This window comes from Capsicum annuum, chromosome 7 (assembly GCF_002878395.1).
Source record: "Capsicum annuum cultivar UCD-10X-F1 chromosome 7, UCD10Xv1.1, whole genome shotgun sequence".
Lineage (NCBI taxonomy): Eukaryota > Viridiplantae > Streptophyta > Magnoliopsida > Solanales > Solanaceae > Capsicum > Capsicum annuum.
The window spans coordinates 185,475,767-185,489,409 of NC_061117.1; positions in this window are offsets into that span (position 1 = coordinate 185,475,767).

The following is a 13,643-nucleotide window of genomic DNA, read 5'->3' on the forward strand; positions in this document are numbered from 1 at the left end:
CCTTGCTCTTCGACCACAACAACTTTGAATTCTTCATCGTTTATTTTCTTCTTTAACATGTAAAAATTTATGGCCTTTTTAGTTTTGAAGAACACGAGGAACTTGAGCCAACTTCTCTTATAGTATTGGTTAATAATTTCAATATTCGTTGCATTAATTTGAAATATGGTCTGAATAAAATCCTAATTTCTGGTATTTCTTCTCTTCTCTTTTCTAAGTGAATTATGATAATTTGTTGTTTGCTACATTTTTTTGAAGTTTGATTTTTATCATTTGTGTTTATAAAAACAAAACAATAATTTGGGTTGATTTGTCCGGTTCTTGTTCTTGGTAAAAATAGTGAAATTACTATTTTTTTGTTAAACAAATCGTGCTACTATTTTTTATTTTCTCCAACAGGTTACCCATCTGGTGCAACATATTAACCATTTGATACAATAGATTTATCATATGATTTAACAGATCAACCATTTGATGCACTAGAGAAATCATCAGATTACAATTCTGATGCAACAGATTAATCATCTGATGCAACAGATTAACTATCTGATGCAATAAATTAACCATATGTTTCAATAGATTAAGCATAGGATAAAAAATCTGATGCAACTAGTTAACCATCTGATTAAATGAAAGAACCATCAGATTAATAATCTGATGCAACAGATGAACCTCCTGTTGGATAAAATCCTATCAACTCTTCCAACAGAAAATGTCCAAGACTTGATTTTTTGAACTGATCATTCATTTGCCGTGATAAATGACCCTATGTTGGAAAAAATCTAAACAATATTGACCACTGATAACTATTTCAATAGAGCACTCATGTGGTGCAATAGATGTGCGACCTGTTGCACAGACCATTTATCTTTCTCAACAGATGAGTGATATGTTTTGTATTATTACAACAGATTACTTAGCCATTACTGTAGGTTAGTTAACTGCTCTGATAGATCACTCATGTGTTGCAACAGATGTGTGATCTGTTGCATAAACCATTCATCTTTCTTAACGGATGAGTGATATATTTTGTATTATTACAACAAATTACTCAGCCACTGCTATGGGTTATTTAACTGTTCCAACAGATCACCCATATATTATAACAGATGAAATCACAATAGATGTGTGATCTGTTGTACAGACCATTCATCTTTCTTAACAGATGAGTGATATGTTTTGTATTGTCACAACAAATTACTCAGCCGTTGCTACAGGTTATTTAACTATTCCAATAGATCACTCACGTATTGCAATAGATGATGTTGCAACAGATGTGTGATCTGCTGCACAGACCATTCATTTTTCTCAACAGATGAGTGATTTATTTTGTATTGTCGTAACAGTTTACTCATCCATTGCAACAAGTTATTTAACTATCCCAATGGATCACTCATATGTCACAACAATGTGTGATCTGTTGCACAGACCATCTGTCTTAAAAGATGAGTAATATGTTTTGTATTGTTACAACAGATTACTCATCTGCTGCAACAGGTTGGTTATATACTGAATAGATATACTACCTGGTGTAATAGAATCTGATCCAACCGTTATTTTACTATTTTGCTTGTTTGATTTACTGTTATCCTTTTTTAATGATGCATTAATCAACTATAATATGTTTTTTATGTTCCTGTTAATTTTAGAAAATATGATTCCCAAAAGAACAGAAACCGAATCAAGTCCAAGTAAAGGAACAAGTGAAGCAGCTAGGCTACATCCACCACTCTATGAGCTTGCTTTACAAGCGTTATCTCAATCGGGAGCAGAATATAATGAATAGGGGAGGAGGAATGTTTCAAAAAAAAATGATGCAAATGCTAATAACTCTTCCACCAAAGAGTTGGTTAAAGCCTTCAGCATTGATCGTTATCCTGTAAGAATGCAGTGAGATGGTGCCGCAGATTTAACAGGTGATTTCGTGCTTAAGTCAGCCATGGGAAAATCTTTCGACGCCTTCAGAAAAATACTTTAAGAACAAAAATTGGATGCTTATTTTAGGACAGTTGCTTTGGAAATTATCTTGATTTATCGGAGGACAACAATGCTCATTTCCAAATAAAAATGGTATATGAACTTCTCAAGCGTAGGTTTATGTATGAAAACAAAGATAAGATAGATGAGGTGTGGATAAATTATTGTGGAATGCCTGTTTGTTTTGGTTGGAAGGAGTTTTCCATAGTTACTGGACTAAAATGCTATCCTCCTTCTCAAGTTATACCTATTCTAACCCAAAAAAGCACCCCGCACACCCAAAAAAGGCAAAGGCAAGTCGTGTGATCGTGATGAACTGGTGTTCATTGTTGGTCTAATCTTCCAAAGGTCTAAGCTTCAAAAACAAAAATTTGATAGAAGCGTTGAAAGGTAAAGGGCTTTCAAAGAAGCACAAGTAGTCATTGTGCTTGGTTTGGTTTGTCATAATATTCTTTAGGCGAGAGACATTAATAACAATATAAGCCTTGGTTTAATAAAGCTCTCTGAGGATCTTGAGGCATTTAATAGCTATCCTTGGGGTTATGAAAGCTTCAAAATGACTATCAAATATTTGTTGACTCCGTTAGTGCCAAAGACAGTCAACTTATATGGCTTTCCATGGGCTTTCATGGTAAATGTTTCTTTCTTCTATTATGATATCATTCCTTTTTTACTCAATAATGGTTTTTACTTATTAGCGTTATTTTATAGGCTTGGGCGTTTGAAGCCATTCCTTATTTGAGACAACAAGTGAACTACCAGGAAGGAGTTTCCTGTCCAAGAATCTTGAGATGGTTGTCGGCCAAAACTGATAAAAATACAAAATTTTCTGATTTCTTCACCCTCCAAAGGATGAAGTAAGTATAATTACAATTATTTTTTTTTAATTAATAATTTTTTTTGAATGATTAATCATCATTCTAATATATGCAATGATTTATGTTAGATTGTGCATCCGTCACTAGTTTGGACCAATCGAGAGTTGAAGATGCCATTTTTTCTTACTTTACGATCAGTGCAAACTTTATCAGACCCTAAGGTCATCGATAAATTAAAAATGGAATTATTTGGAGCAACAACCATTACAAAAAAAAATAATTTTGGAGGGTGGGCTTGTTGTTGTTGATGGTCTTAGTGGTGATGGAGCTGTTGGTGGTGGTAGTGGTGCTGCTGTTGGTGCTAATGATATTCCTCTTAAAGTATTTAAAGCAAACCATTATGAGTATGATCATACTGGTTGTATAGATTTTGCCTTTCCTAGCGAATGCTCTGCATGCAAATGTCAAGACTACAGGACGAAACATGATGTAGTGATTAATGTTATTAATGCATTAACTGCTTCTGTAAAGGAATTGCCATCTACGATGGGTATCATTCCATCAAAGAGTATTTTATTTTCATCTGCTCCATTAGAGATTAGGGCTAAGAGGAGAAGGAAAGTGATTTCCAGGGCATTATCAAGCATCTAAAAAAGCAAAATTGTAACTCCTCTGTCTGTGTGTTTCACTAAGCAACATACAATGTCCAAAAGAGAGTAGCACAAGCTGAAGAAGGTGAATATATATGTATTCCAACTGACAAAACAAATAGATACATATCTGTTTCAACAGACGACACATCTGCTGAAAATTATCAAACAGATGTATACATCTGTTGCAATAGTTGACTAACTTGTTGCACCAGATAAAATATCTATTGCGACATATGTGTCGTCTGTTTTAGAAAATCAAACAACTCTTCATACCACTTTTATTTGTACCAACAGACGACCTATCTACTGCAATAGATGATTCATATGTTGCAACAGATGGTTCATCCGTTGGAAATTATCATACAGGGTCTTCCTCATGTAGAAATTTATCCCAACAGTTGATTCATTATTGCAACAAAAATATAATCTGCTTGGGGCAATGTAAAACAGGAGGAAGACCTGTTTGATTTGCTAGAAGAGATGAGTTATTCTTTTCCGTTTTGTTATATCTCCGTGATTAGCATTGACCAATTCTAGCTTTCCAGGTGAATGTAGAAAAAGCTACTGCTGAATAACATTGACAATATGCTACTATTTTTATGGAAATATGGAGAACAGAAAGCGCAGAAATCGTACGTAAGCAACAATAAAGATCCAGGACGTGCAAAGCCGAATTCCATAGCACCGGATGAAGAACAACTTGTCCATACTGAGTAGATCTTTATAGATTGAGCCTGTCAAAGTAATCCTTGGTATCATACTTAAATTGTTGTTGATGTATTTATTGAGATTTGTACCCGTAACAATTTTTTTATATTTCATTTATTCGTTGACTTATTTCAGCTAATTTCTGAAGGCTTCGATTTATTTTATTTTGTCTATGAATTTTATTTATTCCTTAGATTTGAACTAATTAATTGAAAAGGAATACTAGATTCAAATATTGCAATTGATAATGTATCTCGTGCAACAGACGACTCATCTATTGGAAAAATCAAACAGATTTAGATTATGTTGCAACAGGTAGGTAATCTGTTGGAATTTATCAAATAGGTCTTCCCACTGTTGCAACAGATGAACTTAGATAGAAATATCAAGATAATGCAACAGATGACCAACCTATTGCAATAGATAAACTATATGTCAGAACATGTAGAATAATTGTTACATCGAATGGAGAATTTGTTGCATTTTAAAAATTCAACTTTTCTTGGACATAAAAAATTGTCACTACGTGTAAAAAGGTTAAAGTGAATTGAAATAAAATAGGTGGAACCCATCTACGGTGTTCAGTTCAAACACCTAAAATAAAATAGGTATCAAGTAAACAGTGTTTATTTTAAACACGTAAAATAAAATAGGCATCAAATGTGTCAGTCTGGCATATTTTGCTGACTTGCCATCACTTGGCCCCCAACGGTCATTCCACCCCATTGTCTTATATATTCATCTTTCTCCTAAAATTTAACCCTAAATTCCCAAATCTTCTTCTTCATTGTCATTTTCTTTTATCTATCCAAATTCTTCAAATTATTTCTTTCATTTTTTCCAACTGAGCTTGACAATGTCGAGCACATCTTCCACTATTTTTTGTGATAAAGATTTTCAATATTGTAAGTACGGTCATAAAGCTTTGTTAAAGACTTCTTGGACTCAACAAAATCCGGATCGTAGGTTTTTGACTTGTAAGATTTTAAAGGTAATATTTTTTTATTTAATTAGTTGATTAATTATTGACTTGTAGTTATTTTGTAATTGTGTTCTCTTTTTTTTTTTTATCAAAATTGGGTGGATGCAATTACTTTGATTGGTATGAAGAACGACACCCTTCACAAGAAAATTATGTAATTTGAGGTTTGTTAAACAAAGTCAAGGCTTCTGAAGAGAAACAAAATCGAGCAAGAAGATACTACATTGTTGCCGTTATTGCTACTGGTTTGGTATTGTTGGGCACATGGATATTCAAGCCTAATTGCTAAAATTTTTATTGTGGTGTATGTATTTGCTACTGGTTTGGTGTTGTCGAGCACATGGATATTCAAGCGTAACTGTTGGAAAATATCTAAAAGATTTAGGCATATGTTGTAAAATTTAGGTCATCTATTGGAAATTATCAAACAGGTCTTCCCACTGTTGCACCAGATTAGACTTAGATTATTAGATTATTCATAGAAATAACATCGGCGTAATGCAACAGATGACCAACCTATTACAACAGATAAACTATCTGCCAGAACAGATTAAATATATTTTACAACAGATTGACAATCTATTGCATTATAAAAAACTCTACTTTTATTAGAAAAAAATTATTACCACTACATGTACATGTAATAAAGTGAAGGGTGACTTGAAATTAAAAATTGCTATTTCACAGGCTTTTCTATATACACAGGCTTCAAGCGTCCAGTTAGTAACCCGTAAGCCCAGACCTCTTGCAGGTTTGCCACAGCGTTGTCGCACAGAAAAGTCATTTGCTTGGCCATTTCTGTGCCAGTCAGCAAATATTCGATGTGTGCAAGAGTGTGCAACCACTCACTTTAGCGGTATCATCTTTTGGAAGGATCATTCCCTTGTTTTAACCTTCAAAATTCCATGATTTCTTCATCTACACTTTCTTTGGTAAATGATTCATCAATTTACTCTTTCTCAACAAGATGGGCAACAATATCATCAGTGGCTCCATGAGGAGGAAAATATCAAAATTATCGACGAGAGGTACGTTGAAGTCATAAACATTGATCTTTACCTCCTTGAGTAGTATCTTTACATCTCGATAATGCATGTCGTTCATGCTAATGACTGTAAAAATCCTCTTTGCCTCGGTCCAGCTCTTGCTGTGTGGATTTAGCCTTTCCCCTCTAACATATTTTATCATTTATTCTTCATCCAAGACCAACGTAGGAAATAGGAAATCAAGTCTCACGCTAAGGTCTAATTCCTCCCCATTGATTTGATCGTACCTATCCTTGAGTTTCTTGCAAAAGTCGAGGTCCATTATCCTATCGGCAACATCATAAGCTTCCCGGTACATTAATTGCCTTTTCCTCATGAGGCAGAGAATTATGTCAACATGCTGTGATATAAGAAGTTAATTTTTAAATAGGTTAGTAATTGTAAAGATGCAACGAATGGTCCATTTGTTGTATAAGGTTCTCTGAATCAATAATCCAATGCAACTTATGCAACAGATGGATAATAAGTTGCAACAGAACCGCCACTAGTTGCACCAGTATACCCAGCTATTGCAACAGATGTGAAATATATTGCGTAGCTTCTTCTTCATGGGGTAGGTTAGAAGGGCTAGGTTAGGAAAAGTAAACTTGCCTTATCCTTGTACGGCATACGCATATCAGTCATAGTCTGGAAGTCTTGGGGGGAAAAGAGAGACCTGGGGTAATCTGGTGCGCCTGGCTTGGCATTTTTGGCATATCGCAGATTCCTCTTCTCTTCGGTGCCAAGTTCTGCATATGTGTCTACCTTATTGACTGGCCCCTGAACTTCAACAACTTTTGGAGAGGAGAAATTGCAATTTCTTTTGATTTTCGACTGGAGAGTATGTCTCTAATTGCTTTTTTATTTCTCCTAACCAACACTGTAAGAGTGTGTGACTCCCTCACCTTCTTGGATGGTATGACACACCTCTTGGATTTGAATTCTTTAATAGCTTTAGAGATAGACTCTACTTTTTCAAAGAGTTTATCCTATCTGTCCTTGCACTCTTCGCATTCGCAATGAGAACACGAGGGTGAAGTGGGGTGAGAGGGCCTGTGTAAAGGTAAAAGAGATGTTTGCAAATATATTTATTCTTTCTTGAGCATCAACATGATCATCATTATGAGTGGTAGCAGCATCAGCATGCCTGCCACCAACACCAACAACTCCACCAGAAGAAGCACCCGGATCTGCCTTAGTAGGTTGGTCATGAAGAGCCTCAACATTAGGCTGACCTTGCCTAACTGCTCTTCTTATGACTGTTACTCCAGCTAATTCCTTCTTTATTAACTTCACCGTTGGGTCTGCTATAGTATCAACATAACCTAAAGTAATATAAGAAGTCATCACCAACTCCTCCTCAGTAGGCACGATCCATGGATGCACAACCTATAAAAAAGAAAAAAAAGATAGATGCATTTAAATCATATAGTATAATAATTTTCATAGTTGGGTTACATTTAAAAAAAAAAACCATCTATTGCATAGTTTGCAGTATATGGTTAAAATCTATTTGAGTCTGGTTTAGAGAAATAGAGCAACACATGGATAATCTGATGTAAAATATCAATCATCTGTTGCAACAGTTACATAAGGCGGGTAATCTGTTATGCAATAGATGATCTGTACGTTGCAACAGATGAATAATATATTATCAGATTACATATTTGTTGCATAAATTGCAGTAGATGGTTAATCTGTTCGGAGTCAGGTTCAGAGAACCAAAGCAATAGATAGGTAATATGATGAAAGATATTAATCGTACCCTATCGCAACAGATGTCCCATCTGGTGCATCAGATATAACATCTGTTGCACTAGATATAACGTCTGTTCAATATCTTTCTTTGAGTAAAATTATTTTACTTGAAGAAGATGTACTGCATCATCCGGAGGGTTAAAGAGACCAACCTCCTTAATATTGGCATTGCTCTTAGCAGCCAACCACCTAAAAATCCTTGGATGAGAAACCTCATCCGGGTAATCCATTAACTGCTTTCGAAGGGGAGAACTGAATTCAAATGCCCAAGCCTAAAAAATGTAAACAGAAAGCAAGCAAAAAAAAGTCATAATAACTATATTCAATAGAAATTAATAGATGAGTAAAATTAGTGACTAATTTTACCATGAAAGCCCAAGGAAAACCGTATAATGTGGTCGTCCCTGAGGATAGCTTTATCAGTAAATATTGGACAGTCAAGTAGAAGTTGTCATATCCCCAGGGATAATTGTTGAATTTATCAAAATCCTCAGCACGTGCTAACAAATCATCTTCTAGACCTTGTTGACGTCTCTTGCTAATATAACTGAATGGGCAAACCAAACTAAGCACAATTTCTCCCTTTACTGCTCTGGTATGGTTTTATCCTTGAGAGCTGTCAACAAATCCGATGCTTTGTAGCCACGTCAAGCAATGTCAAACAACCCATCTATTTTTTTCTTGTGTTTTCTTGCCTTGGATCTTTTGCGGGGTACTGGTTCTTCTGGACGATGGCATCTCAAGCCCGTCACTATGACAAACTCTTGTAAGCCAAAACAAGCAGGTATGCCACAGTAGTTGATCCAGATTTTATCCATATTTTTTTTGCCCCTCCTCCGGATCTTTATCACCCCCACGTACTTGATTCTGCGCTTGAGAAGACTATATACGATCGTCATAGGGAAACAGATACGGGCAGAGGGGTCCTCAGGCAGCTCAAGAAAATGTCCAAAGCAATTTTTCTTATAAAGTTCGCCTATGTTTTCGTTCTTCATAATTTTCATAAAATGTTCAAATTTTTTCCCCATCTGACATTTAAGTACAATTTGACCAGTCAGTTGTTTTGCTTCTGGTTCATTTATCAGCATCGTAACTTAAAACTTGTCAATACTAAAAGTTTTGACAGGATCATGCTGGGATGTCGATATTAATTGATGCCCCATTGGTGATCCATTATCATCATGTTGGTGATCATCCTCTTTTTCTTTCTCACTCTCCAATTCCTTCTCTTTTTCACTTTTATTTTCTTCATCACCATCCACAGACCCTTATCTATCTCCTTCAATATTGTTTTCATATCTCTTCTCAGTTTCACTTTTCCCTGATTGAGATTATTCTGGAAGCACCTCCGAATCCCTCTGTACTATAGCCTTTTATTGGGTGGTTAGACGTTGATCAACTTTTACTTTTTTTTCTTTTGAAAGACATGTTTTACCTACAAACAACAGAAAAATAAAAATTACATTACAATTAATGTATGCATAAATTTTAAAAAATACATTACAAACACCACGAATACCGACACACCAACGGCCACTACCACAAACACCACCAACCAATGCCACAAACAAACACCATGAATACCGACACCACCGACAGCCACCGCAAATACCACCAACCAATGCCACCACCAGCGCCACCATAACGACCACAAACACCACCACCACACCACCACACCACCAATACCATGACAGTCAACGGAATACGGCAATGGAAACTAAGGATTTCTCGAGTTCTTGCTATGATTTTACCATTAAAATTCAAAATTGTAAACTCATTCTCAAAGATACTACAACTAAAAGTTTTATTTTTCATCATTAACTTAAAACCCCTTATTTTTTAGAAAAAAATAAAAAATATAGAACTTTTCTCGAACTCTGTTGCCTACGAAAATAAAGAAAATGACTGATACAAGCAAGAGTGAAGTTGAAAATAACACCTATGTGGTCGAAAAAGAGAAGAAAAATGATCTGTTATGGAGGGTTGAGCAAATTTATTGAGTAGTTGTTGTCTGTACTGTATTGTTGAGTGAGAATGAGAGAGAAAAAGCGAGAACTCAAGATTTAAAATGATGAAACATTTTGTATGGGTTGATTTGTATTTTGAAAAAGAATGACAAGTTTTGAAAATGTTAATTTGGTCCGAATTGATCTTAATTATTTTAAAATCATAAAAGATATGCGTAATTTTTAACCTTCTGATCATGCAATTGCCAAAAGGGTAACCAATTAAAATTATATAAAAACAATTAAAGTTGTAGTTGACCGAGTACTCTAGTTAACCCTATGAACTCATCTCTGGTCTTAGATTAATCAATTTAGGTACTATTAGTCTAACATATGAACTCAATTGAAATTGTATAAAAATAAATGCATGTTGTATCATATTTCACATTTATTGTAAATTATCAATCAGATTAGATAACTACAGATTACGAATCTGTTATAAATTATCAAACAGATTAAGTCATCTGTTGTGACAGATTATCCATCTGTTGTAAATTATCAAATGGATTGTCATATGTCGCAACAGATTACTCATATATTATAAATTATCAAATAGGCGATGACATCTGTTGTGGCTGACCCAATGAGAACCACCCCTAGTCCTAGAAGAATTAATAGTTGACCCTATGAGAACTCAACCCTAGTCCCAGATTATTCAATTAAGGTATTAGTACCCTGTCCTAGATTAATAAATTAAGGTATTAGTTGAACATATGAGGTAGTAAGAATCGATTCGGCTCAGAGTTATCAATCGACGACTCTGGTCGGGAGGAACGCAGTACCGTCTCATTATGCAATTGCCAAAAGACTCAATTAAAGTTGTAGTTGACCCTTTGAGAACTCACCCCTAGTCCTAGATTATTAAATTAAGGTATTAGTACCCTGTCCTAGATTAATTAATTAAGGTATTAGTTGAACATATGAGGTAGTAAGAATCAGTTCAGCTTAGAGTTATCGATTGACGACTCTGGTCGGGAGGAACGCAGTACCGTCTCATCATGTAATTACCAAAAGACTCAATTAAAGTTGTAGTCGACCCTATGAGAACTCACGCCTAGTCCCAGATTATTCAATTAAGGTATTAGTACTCTGTCCTAGATTAATCAATTAAGGTATTAGTTGAATATATGAGATAGTAAGAATCGGTTCGACTTAGAGTTATCGATCAATGACTTTGGTCGGAATAAACACAGTACCGTCTCATCATGCAATTGCCAAAAAATTTAATCAAAGTTGTAGTTGACCCTATGAGAACTCACATTCAATTAAGGTATTAGTCTAACACATGAACTCAATTAAAATTTATATAAACAAATGTTCAACCTGTTGCAACAGATGTCTTTTCTGTTGGATCAAATCAAATAGATTAGGTAATCTGTTGCAACATATTATGTATCTGTTGTAAACTATCAAATAGAGTACGTCATTTGTTGTGACAGATGACGAACTTTGGAAATTTCCAAACAGAAATTGTCATTTATTGTACTTAAATATTTAAGATCCTTTTTTAAAAACAATTTAGGTATTTTTTGTCCGAGATAAAAAAGTTAAAATGCTAAGGCGGTAAGAAATATTACTCGGTACTACTTGGATAACTCAAAAATCTCCTAAGTGAGCAGTCTTATCTGGTCTTTTCAATGTCATCGTCTCCTCGTACCCCTCAAAAGTTATTAATGAATATTTAAAACCTCCCATATCTAGAACTCTCTCCTTCAGCCATAAAGTAGTCTAGACTCAACTCATTACTCTTCTTTATTCTCAATTCTCAATTATCTTTATTTTTTCCCTCTTTTTTCTCTCTTCTTTTGAATGAGGATCCTTTAGGATCTCAACCAATCAATATCTTTTCTCTACTGGAATGGATGTTTTGATCCATTTGATTTTTTGACATTGTAGGTATGATTCACTATTGCTCTTTCTATCTCGTCTTCTTCTTTGTATGTCATCTAAATTAGATATTTACATCTGTTCCTATTAATGATTTACCTATTACCAGTTTCCTATTTATTGAAAAAATTGAAAGAAAGATGACTTTTAAGTTTTGAATGAATGAACCATTATTTTTATAAAAATATGCGAAAAAAGTCATCTGTTGGGAGAACTTAAAAAGCCTTGTTGTCAGTATATTTTTTTTTTATGTCTTTTGTTAGGTACTTTGGTGGTGCTGTTGTTGGGGGTGGTAGTTATGTTGGAACATGTGATGTTTGTGTTGTGGATGGTGTTGGAACATATGGTGTTATTTCTTTATTATTGATGTTGTTGGTGGTGGTGTTGCAACAGTTTCCTCAACTGTTGCAACTGATGAATTAGCTGCTGGAACAGATGGAGCTACTATTTGAAGAAATCAAACTAGTAGCAAGGCTGGTTTGATTTATTCCAACAGATGACCCATCTGTTGCAATATGTCATCCATCCATTACAATGATTCCTCATCGGTTGAACAGATGGGTAGTCTGGTGGATCATATTGGTCATCTATTAATTCACTCAATTTGTGTTACCCTTTTGTAATGTACTTTTTATTTTATATTTTTCTTCTCTTATTTGACATAAAATGTATTTCTCTTGTTTGTAGACAAAAGAAGGTGAAACTGGATCTGCTTTTCCCGGCCAGCATTAAAGACTAGAGTAAAGATGGGTTCGGAGGAATAAGCTGCTTGCAGATGGAACTACTTCATGTGGGAGGTATGTATTACTAATCAACCTATCATGAAAACACACATCCAGTACAATGATTTTGTGAATGTTTGTTCTTTACCTATTAGGCATTACTCCTTCAAACAAGATATGGTATTTTACAGTTAAGATTGTTAGGTTCGAACTGGTAAGGTTGAGGGACCAAGACGGTGGTGTCTATACCCCGTTACAATTTAATAACGGTTTATGATCATGTTTTTGTGTCAAGTTTGGGGAAGGGTTCAAGTTTTTGGCGGTAGTGTAAATATCCAATAGTGATTGGACCGGTTTTAATGGTGCAATGGACTTGTTGAAAGGCCTCTGAAGCCTCGCACTGTAACAAACAGCGATGGATCTAATAGAAATTTCCATGGTCCAAACTTATATGGATGGGTTATTGGAGGAGACTATTATACAACAAAAAGCGTTTGGGAGAAAACCTATGCGGGAAGAGGGAGGTTGAGAAGGCAATATATCATCTCAGTCCTTGTTTAACAAGAAACACATGGTGGGAAGAAAAGTGTAGCAAAATTGGCTTATGAAATTGACAAGAAAAATGAAAAAACTGGATGAGCTGCGAATGTGAAAGTGTATCTAAAAATGAAAATCCATCAGTCATAGAAGAAAAAGAAGAATGGTCAAAAGGAATTAAGCTGGTCACTTTGCTAGAGACTGTAACTAGCGAGCGCATCATTAATAAAGACCCATAAAATACAGGACCAGAACTCTAAGAAAGCAGTTTTTCGAGCATGGAAGGTGGTAAGATTGTCGATCTAAATTGAAACCTGAACCAACTACTCCTGCATTAAAAATATGGGATCAAGCCAAGGTGTCAATTTCTCAAGTTAAACACAACGCATGGAAACAACAAGGCATAGGATTTTGGCCCAACTTTGAAACTTTTTATTTCTACTGCCATTGACCTGATCATAGCCACAAACAGAAGGCATGATATGCAAGTTAGACTTCAGAAATTGATGCCTTGGCTTTTCGTGTTTTTAATTCAGGAGGTGTTGGTTCAGGTTTTAATTTTGATCAATA